This window comes from Enhydra lutris, unplaced genomic scaffold (genome assembly GCF_002288905.1).
Source record: "Enhydra lutris kenyoni isolate GAN:26980312 unplaced genomic scaffold, ASM228890v2 scaffoldscaffold20, whole genome shotgun sequence".
NCBI lineage: Eukaryota > Metazoa > Chordata > Mammalia > Carnivora > Mustelidae > Enhydra > Enhydra lutris.
In genome coordinates this window covers 8984904-8996355 of record NW_019154104.1, presented here as the reverse complement: position 1 = coordinate 8996355, position 11452 = coordinate 8984904, and the positions used below count along the sequence as shown (strand labels likewise).

Genomic DNA, 11452 nt, shown 5'->3' with positions numbered 1-11452 from the left:
TTTGACTTTATTATGCTCTGCATATATTACATTTTTTTTTATAAACTAAAAGTTTGTGGCAACTCATGTATAGCCAATCTAAAGGCACCATTTTTTCAACAGAATTTGATCACTTTGTGTCTCTGCATCACAGTTCAGTAATTCTCACAATGTTTCTAACTTCTTTATTATTATTTTTTATGGTGACCTGTGATCAGTGATTATTGATGTTACAATTGTAGTTGTTTTGGGACACCATGAGCTGTAGCCTTAATATAAGGCAGCAAATTTAATTGATAATTGTGGTATGTGTTCTGACTGCTCCACAGACTGACCATTCCACCATCTCTTCTCAGGCCTCCCTATTCCCCAAGAAACAACAATATTGCAATTAAGCCAGTTAGTAGCCCTACAATGGTCTTTAAGTATACAAGTGAGAGGAAGAGTTACATGCCTCTCGTTTTAAGTCAAAAGCTAGGAATGATTAAGCTCAGTGAGGAAATCAGGTTGAAAGCCTAGATAGACCAAAGCTAGGTCTCTTGTGCCAGTTAGCCAAGCTATGGTTGCAAAGGAAAAGTTTTTGAAGGAAATTAAAAGAACTGCTCCAGTGAACACATGAATGATAATAAAGCCAAACAGTCTTATTATGGATATGGTGAAAATTTTAGTGGTCTGGATAAATCAAACCAGCCATAATATTCCCTTAAACCAAAACCTAGTTCAGAGAAAGTCCTCAATTGCCTTTATTTCTATGAAGACCAAGAGAGGTGAGGAAGCTGCAGAAGAAAAGTTTAAAGGTGGCCGAGGTTGGTTCATGAAGTTTAAAGAAAGAAGCTGTTTCCATAATATAAAAATGCTAAGTGAAGTAGAATATGCTATTGTAGAAACTGCAGCAAGTTCTTCAGAAGATCAAGTTAAGATATTTAATGAAGGTGGCTACACTAAGCAACAGATTTTCAATGAGATGAAACAGTCTTCTATTAGAAAAAGATGCCAGCTAGGATTTTGGAAGCTAGAGAGAAGTCAATGATTGGTTTTAATGATTCAAAGGACAGGCTGACCCTCTAATTAGGGACTAATGCTGTTGGTGACTTTAAGGTGAAGCCAATGATCAATGCCCATTCCAAAAATCCCAGGACCTTCAAGAATTCTGCTAAATATACTATGCCTGTGTATTATTCTATAAATAGAACAACAAAGGCCTAATGACAGCACCTCTGTTTACAGCAGAGTTTACTGAATATTTTAAGCACACAGTTGAGAATGACTGCTCAGGAAGACAAACAAACAAACAAAAAACAAGAAACAAAAAGCCAAAAAAGAAAAACAAAAAACAAAAAAACAGATTTCTTTCAGAATATTACTTCTCGCTGTCAATGCAGCTGGTCAGCCGAGAGCTCTGATGGAAATGTATAATGAGATTAATGTTGTTTTCATGCCTAACACAATGTCCATTCTGTACCCTGTACCCCTTGGGTAAAGAGTAATTTCAACTTTCAAGTCTCCTTATTTAAGAAATACAATGGTAGCTACAGCTGCCATATTACTGATGGATCTGAGCAGAGCAAATTGAAACTTTCTGGAAAGGATTCACCATTCTAGATGCCATTAAGAACATCCATGATTCATGGCAAGAGGTCAAAATATTAACATTAACAGAAGTTTGGAAGAAGTTGATTCCAGCCCACTTGACTTTGAGGGGGTCAAGACTTCAGTGGAAGAAGTGCCTGTTGAAGTGGTAGAAATAGTAAGAGAACTAGAATTGGTAGTGGAGCCTGAAGATGGGTGTGAATTGCTGAAATCTCATGATGAAACTTTAACGGATGAGGAGTTGCTTCTTGTGGATGAGTGCAGAAAGTGGTTTCTTGAGATGGAAGCTACTCCTAGAGAAGAATTTGTGAGACTGTTGGAATAACAACCAAGAAGTTAGAATATTACATAAACATAGTTGATAAAGCATTTGCAGAGTCTGAAAGGATTGACCCCAACTTTGAAAGAAGTCCTACTATGTGTAAAATGCTATCAAACAGTATGGTATGCTATAGAGAAATCATTTATGAAAGGAAAAGTCAATCAATATGGTAAACTTCATCTCTGTCTTATTTTAAGAAACTGCCACAACCACCCTAGCCTCCAATGACCACCATGCTGATCAGTAGGCAACTGTCAACATTGAAGCAAGACCCTCCTCCAGCAAGATTATCAGTCACTGAAAGGTCAGATGGTGGTTAGCACTTTTTGACAATAAAGCATTTTTTAAAATTAAGGTATGTACATTGTTTTTTAGACATAATGTTATTGCACACTTAATAGACTACAATGTAATGTGAACATAACTTTCATATGCACAAGGAAACCAAAAAGAATATTTGGCTCACTTTATTGCAATATTTGCTTTATGCAGTGATCTGGAAGTGAATGCACAATATCTCCAAGTTATGTCTGTCTTGCAGAGATACATATAAAGATAAATCCCTTAATGTGCCTCTGTATTACTTTCCTATTGCTGTTGAAAAAAATTACTTTGAATGCGGTGGCTTAAACAACACATATTTATTATTTTTACAATTCTAGATATCAGAAGTGTGAAATGGGAGTCACTGGGCTGCAACCACGGTGTTGGAAGGGCTGCCTTCTTCCTTGTGGATTTAGGGGAGAATGTGTTTCCTTTCTTTTTCCATCTTCTAGAACCTGCCTGCATTCCTCGGCTTTAAGGCTCCTCCCTCCATCCCTGACATCAGCAATTGCATCTCTCTGACTTGTGATTCCATCCCCACAGGATCCTCTTCCTCTCTGTTCCCTTCAGCACATCACCTTCTCTGATTCTGATTCAGCTGCTTTGTTCTTTCACTGACAGAGTCTCTGGTGATTATAGTGGGTATATCTGTAAAATCAGAATAATGGCCCCATGTCTACCTCAAGATCCTTAATTTACATCTGCAAAGTCCCTTTGCCCATGCAAGGTAACAAATTCCTGGACCCCTGGGATTAAAGTTTGCATATCTCTGGAAGGCCACTTTCTGCTTGGACAGAAGTATTCTACTTTCTGATTACTTCAGCCAAAGTCAATTTCAGTTGTTGGCAATGAAGAACCATAAATAAAACACTAGTGTTTCTAAAAGTGTGTTCAATGTACCCAAAGACTGCCTCGTATCTACTGAATATGATTGAAAGTGGATCAATGAATTGCATTTTTTGACAGGTAATTATGATGCACAGTAAATATCTGAGTCCATGATTTTAATGTTGCACTTACAAAAGAACAAATTTTAAGTGTTCTTATCTTTCAAGAATGTCCCTATGATTTTATTCCCAGTTTAAAGTAAAAAGGTTTAGGAAAAAAGCCTGGGCTTTGGAACTAGACTTCAGTTTGGATTTTGGGTCTCATACTTTTCAGGCATAACTCTTCAGAGCTCTATCCATTCACACTCAAGACTGACCAAATTCTGTTCCATCTAACAATAATTTTATCAACCACATACAGAGCAGTATCACTGATCCGAATAGACTAATATAAAGGTGGAATAAGACACTTCTATAGCAAGTAATAGTGTTTAGAACATGATAGGCATACAAGAAAAAGTTTCCCTGTTAAAATGCAGCACAATGAGTCTATCCATAAAAAAATAATTCCCACATTAATTTAAGGCACTGCTTAATATTCCTTTTACTATCCCCAGGACTTTGCATTTTCCAATTCTTCTTTAGTCAGCACAGAGCTGTAGAGATTATTTTAACCCCTCCTTCCTGTCCAGATGTCCTTTCTCTCCACAGTTTTACTTCAACAACTTCCGGAAGCTGCCTCTGCTGCACGTTGATTTTTGTTCAGGGTTTTTGATTAAGAGGTTGTGGCATGTTAATCTCTGTAATGCATTTCTCTGTGGACTTTTCCAGACAGCCCCTCTTTCATCTGGACCTCCTTTAGCCTTCAAAGGCACTGTTCAAGGCCAAATCTGAGGTAGGTTTAAGGTCTGGAGTAAATCATACTGGGAGGCCCCTTCTTTTTGGTTAAATGGAGAAAAGGGAAGTGATAAGACATAGGAAGGGTTCCCTAGGCTTGAGAAACATAAAGGCAAAGGGATCAATATTCCAGGTGTCCTGCTTCTGGGTCCTTTAAAATTTGTGAGATGATTGTTTATATTCACTATTGTGTTCTTTGATATTCAGCACCGTATAATTGTCAAATATTTCAATAAATAACCAACTTATATTGCAGTCTTTCTGATGGCATTTTTAGAAAACTGTCAGTAATTTTCACATTTTAATCCAAAAATTATTTCACAGTAAACCTTAAATTATTACCACTACTAAAAACTAACATATGCATTTATAGTTGACATCAGATGAGCTTATTTTTATAAAGAGTAACTATATTAGCATTGGAGGAAAAAGACTCAATCACAGTGTAATAATATAGCCAGGAAAATAAATAAAACATCTGGTCAAACAGCTGTATTTTGATGTATATAAGCCATAAGATTGAATTGACTAATTTTTATGAATGATTTTTCTCTCCTTATTTAAAAATATTGATCATAATTCCATTTTCTTTGGAAACTGGATTTTCTTTTTTCTTTGGAATACATGTGTATATAAATTTCAGCATCTGTGTCTATATTAGGGAAGGGGAATAAAGATACCCTGGCAGGTGGGTCACTGCAGTCTAGAATTTTCAGGTCAGATTTAGATCACAGAATATCAGTTATCCCACAGAAATTCACTCACCTACACTTTTTATAAAATACTTAATAAATCTCTTGAATAATAGATAACTAAAGTCCATCTCTGTTCCTCCAAAACCAAGTAATCTAAACAAACATTTTTTAAAGAAGATTTTATGTATTTATTTGTCAGAGAGAGAGAGAGAGAGAGTACAAGCAAGGACAGCAGCAAGCAGAGGGAAAGGGAGAGGGAGAAACAGACTCCCCACTGAGCAGAGAGCCTGATGTGGGGGTTGATCCCAGGACCCTACAATCATGACCTATGCTGAGGGCAGATGTTTAACCAACTGAGCCACCCAGTACCCTAGTCTAAACAAACTTGTAAATAATCAGGCTCCCTTCATTTCCTTAACTGTGACCACATTGGAATTAAATGATACTCTTTTGGTCAACATGTACAGAACTATCTATTTTGTATTCTCTAATTAACTACTTCCATTTTCCTTAGCCCTATGTGTAGAAGAAATGCCCACAAAGTGGTAACAGTGATTTTAAATTCTATCCCTCAGTGTCTTGCCTTGTGGAGAAATGACACAAATTGTTAGTTTCCACTTGTAAAAGGATAAGAGCTACCTCTTCTAACTTCTCTTTCTAAAATGAATTTTTTTTCAAAAATTGAAAATAAAGCTAGTAAGCTAATGTAAGCATATAATGGAGATATGAAAATTTATTATCTATAAATATAAAATTGACAGTTGCTCATGCTTTGAATATTCTCTTTCCTTAGACAAGCTCCCCTTCTTCATTTTTCTGGAATATATGAAAACCAAGATGTTATTTTTTTTTAAAGTTATTTTATTTTATCTTTTTTAAAGATTTTATTTATTTATTTGTCAGAGAGAGAGAGGGAGAGAGAGCAAGCACAGGCAGACAGAATGGCAGGCAGAGGCAGAGGGAGAAGCAGGCTCCCTGATGAGCAAGGAGCCCGATGTGGGACTCGATCCCAGGACGCTGGGATCATGACCCGAGCCAAAGGCAGCTGCTTAACCAACTGAGCCACCCAGGCGTCCCCAAGATGTTATTTTTAAAACCCAATAACTTCTTTCCTCAACCTGAGGTCGATTTGCTCCCTCTTAATTGCTAAATATTAAGCTTCTGCCATATGCCCAGCATGGTATGGGAGAAACAAAAAAAAAGGTCACAAACTAGTTTCTTGCTCTTGGGGGGGAAAATAAATAAATAAATAACTTTCTTTCTTATCCACGGACTCCTTCAGAAGTTACTAACAATCTGTATCATAAACTAGTAAAAATCTTATTCCAGACAGGATAGAGAGATGTTACCATTCCTCTTTTCTTTAATGTGACACCTTCAAGGTCTGTAAAAGCTTATAATCTGCCACTTTCCTAAAACACAGATTTTAATCCTGAGCTGCCTGGCAAAGGTGGGAATGATTCACTTTCCCAGTAAATATGAGCAGAGGGTATAATGTGAATGGTGTGTGTTAGCAAAAAAAGAGGTTTAGAGAAGAGAAAGAACATCTTCTAACTTATATTTCGCTATACTGAAACAGACAGGAATAACTGGACGGGCAGTAGTTACCATATCCTTTCCCAGTAAAGCTGGGAGAACAGCATTATATAAAGTGCCACCCTAATGAAAGGAGAGGGTTCAGACCATTAGCCAAGATACAGCTGGTTTGCTGTTTTAGAGTGCATATAGCAGATGCCAGCAGCAATGATGAGGGAGGGAAGGGGTAGTGGCCTGCAGAGTACCAGTCCTCAGGGGAGGGGATCGAGTATGAGGAAGATCCAACAAGGCTACCAGAGGGAAGACATCTGCATCTCATATGTTTCTGTTTTCCTAGAGTTGCTGCCTTTAAGGGGGATGTGTGCATTTGAAGTTACACTTTAGCATGTAATTTCATCTAAAAATACAGTACACGGTTGGTATCTATGGAGTCAGGAGTACACATAGATGTCAAGAGTCTACTAGATTCTACATCCATGTTTCAAACAGCCTTTGACAAGTCAGTACACTCACCCATCCAATGGGTCTCTCAGTTTTATTGACATGTAATCCATTGCTTCTACTGTGTAAAATTTACACAGACATGCATGTTTTTCTGCCACAAGCTCAGTTTTAGGAGACAGAAACAAATTTGCCAGCACGTTTAGAAGGAAAGAATAAATACAAAATGCCTCGCTCCTAACATGATGATAAAAAAGGAAATGTGAAATAAAAAGTGAAATATGAAAATACGTTGTAACTATAGTTGGCAAAGAAAAAGATTAAAATGTTGAAAAAAAAATAACAGCATCCTCAAGATTTGAGATCTAAGTGGCGAATCCTGGGTTTCCAAGTGGAGGAAGTGGCCTTTGTGCTCACAGCAAATAACTGGGCTTTCTGTTATTTGTTGAGCAAATTACTGGGAACTGAAAAATAAGAGGCATGCAAAATCACCTTACAGCTGACTTGTTCTGCAAAGTTCAGTGGATGTAAGGGGTGAAAGCTGTGCCTGGCAAAGAATAAGAGAAATTCAGCAGGTGAAAAAAAAAAAAAAAAAAAAAAAAGAAAGAAAAAAGAAAGCCTACCACCCACTGCTGCCTATTAAATAAGTATTACAATATTGGTAATGGCACCTGGGTTTTACTCAAAGTCAGAGAGAGAAAATGGAATCTTGGCAGATTAAAGCAATAGTCGTGCTGAAAATGTAAACACACATACAGAGATACACATGCACACACACATACTATATAATTTTTTTCATTTGTTTCTTTTCAGGCAAATTAGAGTGTGGACTTCCCAGCTAATTACCCTTATCCTGACTCCCAGAGAGCTGACTCCTTCTCAATAACTTACAGGTGACTTATTTTTTTTTTCCTGCCAGTTCTGCTCTGTGTTTAAATCAGAAGGGCAGATAACCCATTTGTATCAAATTATGCATGACAGTTTGGGGAGTGGGTTATATAGGTCTATGAAAGGCACAAAAACCCCAAGATGTTGCATTTCATTACCCACACCACTCTTTGTTCCGGAGGCAAGGGCTTTTGTAGTTTTTCAAGATAATTTCTTGCAATTCTGTTTGCCTCATTGTGGAGAATTCAGAGAGCTGTAAGGGGATTGGAAAAAATATGCCTCCCATACAGCCTATAGGTTCCTCTAATTTGGAAGAACAGAGAAAAGCAGAAGACAAAACAACAACAGCAAAAACCAAACCAAACCAAACCAAAACAAAAACCACAATAAGTGAAACCACTACAGTCATTCTGCAAATGGTGGAATTGTCTTTTTCTTCACAATTAGCAATTCCTTTTGCTATGATGTGAGGCTATAGATAGATGTGATCAACTAGTGTCATTAACATCTTATTTCAGATATATATGCATTAATTCCTTTGTTTCTGGGCATCAGACTAACCAGGTTGGGGAGATGGGGAGTTAAACAGCCAATTCATGGCAGACAATATGGGCTATATGGTAATATACACAGCGTCTAGTAGAGCCAGAGTATTGTTTTCAAAGAAAAGTGTGTGCCTGAGAAAGCATAGCTTGCCCCATAATCTTAAAACCTTCATACTGCCTTCATTCAGCAATTTGATCTGTTGTTGAATAGTATGGTTTATAAGGGTCAAGGAGAAGGGCTGCTTATGCTTTGACCAAAACCAGCTGCAGATACCTTTCTGGTCTTTGGACATACCCACAGTTGACAGCCTTTTGGTCACCTGGTAAATGTAACAAATATACTTACCTGGATACGGTTACATATTGGCTCCAAAGTCAACTAGCCATGACATAACAATAGTAGGTAGAAGAGGCAGCAATGAGTTCTTTACCTTCCAGTAATGTCCTGATATCCCAGATCACTTGATCTTTAGAAACTTCAGAACAGGAAGCTCCTCTATTTTCATGGAATTTATCTCCCACCATCTTGAGGGTGACTAAGATATCTGCTGCTTCTTGTTCTCTGAGGCTAATTAACATGTACTTTCAGTGATGTGTACTTGGAGACAGTTCTATGGATTGTGAAGTGGTCAGGTTCTCTCTCAACTAAATTGTGTCTCAGAACCTCGGGACTGAGAGAATCCTGAGGCAAAACAATAAAAGTGTATGTTCCTTCAAAATTACAGCAAAGTAGATGGAGAGAAAAGAGCACACTTCAGATCAATAAGTGCATGCCAGGTATTGAGGTTTTAGTCATTTGCAGCTTCAGCTCCAATTGAAGTCTTTATCTGATTGTGTTCATTCATAGTCCTCCGCTAGTCCCCAAAATTTACCTACTTCTGCATCCACTGAGTTGGAGAACTAGAAGGGTTGAGACCAGAATCACTGCTTTTGCAAATTTCACATCTTTGATAGTGGTGGTGGTAATGACCGTGATTCCAGTAGGAATGCTATTATTCCTCTTTACGTTGAATGTAAAGGAAGTTCCAGAGACTTCTATATGATTTTTCCTATCAAAACAGCATTGTGGTCCACAGGATGCTGAAATAGAAGTCTGTCAATTACAAAGGACATATTTCAGAGATGCATTCAAGAGCTGGAAAGTAAACGTGAATATTTGGATCCTACAGGTTCTATTATGTTAGAGACAAATATTTAAATCTCATTTATTTACTATCCCTTTTAAATTGTGTCTCTGGATGACAGTGACTCTCTATATACCTAGCAGTTAGAAGCTCAGAGCTACAGGACGATAAAAAGAATCCACAATTTTCTGAGTCACTTCCCTCTCTTTTTGCTTTTGAAGATTTAAAGAACTAGCAGTATTTGCAATTGTAGCAGTATCATCCTCAAGATTATCAGGCTTCTTCTTTATTTAAGAGTCTGTGAGTCCATGAAATAATTTAAGAATAGAAATTAGGGTGAGATGTCACAAGTCCCGACCATAGTTGGTTATAAAAATCAAGTAGGATGTGAGTAGGATGCCCCTGTTTTTGCTCTTCAGCCCCTATGATCAGTTAAGCACTGTCAACTACCCTTCCAATTACTATGGCAGAATGCTGCTCTCAAGACCCCCACACTTAGTGGTCCTCTGAAAGTTATACTGTCTGTGGCCTCTGCAACTCTGCTTACTGTCTTCTCATTCCCATTCTATTGGGAGAGCATCTCAACTGCCCCTTCTCCCACTAGGTATTAACATATATATATATATATATATATATATATATATATATATATATACACACACACACACATATATTTAGAAATGCTTGCACTCCCCTCCGCAGTGTGTTTCAAAATGTCTTGGAGTAAGGGTATCTACTAGGTCCTTTGTGAGTCAGAGTTTGCTTGGGTGGAGACATGAACAAGAAAATTTCACTCAATTATTTAAATCTGTATAGATTTTGAATTCCTTCCTCTGGAATCTACCAAAGTTTTTATCATCTCAGTGCTGTCACGGGCACTGCACAGGCTGGGTTTTAGCTACTAATTCAACACATGGGATCTAGACTTTTGGTAAGTGCCCCCATGTGGCTAAATCAGCTTAATCTAAAAATTACTGTTTTTTTTGTTTTTTTTTTTTTTTTCTCCTTCATTAAGTACTCCCATGATCTATTTCAGGTACTCATCACAATGTTGTAAATTACATTAACTAACTTTTGCTATGTGAAGCTTTGTTTCCTGGATAAACTAGGAGCTGTTTCTAGTTATAGAAATGGAGACCAAGGATAAGAAGGGGAGAAGGGTCCAGGAAGAAAATTCCTTTTGTGTTGCAGAACAATTCTATCCGCTGAAGAAGGCACAAGTATCTTCAAGGAAGGCAGAGGTTCTCTGGGAGACAAAGGCAGTTTAGGGGTGATTGGGCATTGCTGTATTGCAAATCCAGGGATTGTGCCCCATTAGTCTGCTTCAGGATCCCATTCTTTTCTGGTTAATGTCTTCACTTTCACAAAAGAAATTAAGAGAGACAGAATTTGACTCATTTCAGAATGCAACAACTCTTAAGCTTGAATGTGGCATTTTAGTTGTGCAGCTGCTAAAAATTAGTTTCTTTATCATGAGTTCCAGAAAATTCCCAGGTTTTATTTATTATTTTCTTACCCAGTATTCAAGGATTGCAGCATGCCATGCTCTCTTTTTTTATTTAAGTGTGCAGTGCTCTCCCCAGCAACCACTCCACATTTAATTTTCCATATTTCATGTTCTTTCTACTTTTCCTATAGCAGTGACCACATTTTCTTTCCTTAAAGCCAACCCTCAACGAGCACTTCATTTCACACTACCACCAATGAGAACTTAACTTGCTCTTCCACCTAATATCTCTGCTCTGAATATTAAATGAATTTTGACTTAGGCAGATAAATAACACCAGATTATCTGATTTCCCTGAAGTTTCCTTACCTGCAACTCACACCCTGTGCTGATTTCTATACCAGTTAGGGTCCTATAACAATGAAATCAGAAACAGACTCATGCTAATTTGAACAGAAAAGGTTTTTAAGTGTAGAACTTAGGTCACAGAATCCCTTTGAAGATTGAAGAACAAATATCAGAAATTGAGAAAGAAACTAGAGGTGTTGGATTTAGGATGACCAGCTCATCCTGGTTTGTCTGGGACTCTCCCAGTTTTAGCCCTGAAACTCCCACATCTGGGGAGATCCCTCAGTCCTGGGCAAACAGGAAAGAGTGATCACCCTACCTGGAGGGCTGCAGTAACCCCTCAAATCATACCACAGGAGCGGCCTGGTTATTGTTACACTGACAATGGATTTTGTAAACTATCCGTGATTCTACTGGGACCACGGCCTTGAAATTAACCCACTACCAAAATTTTAAATAGTCCTGTCAAATCTTTTTTTTTTTTTTTTT

At 37.7% G+C, this 11452-nt stretch overlaps 1 pseudogene; it reads left to right on the top strand.

Annotated features, from left to right (window-relative positions):
- Positions 1-393: 393 nt before the first annotated feature.
- On the top strand, positions 394-2211 carry LOC111148732 (annotated as a pseudogene).
- Positions 2212-11452: the final 9241 nt, after the last annotated feature.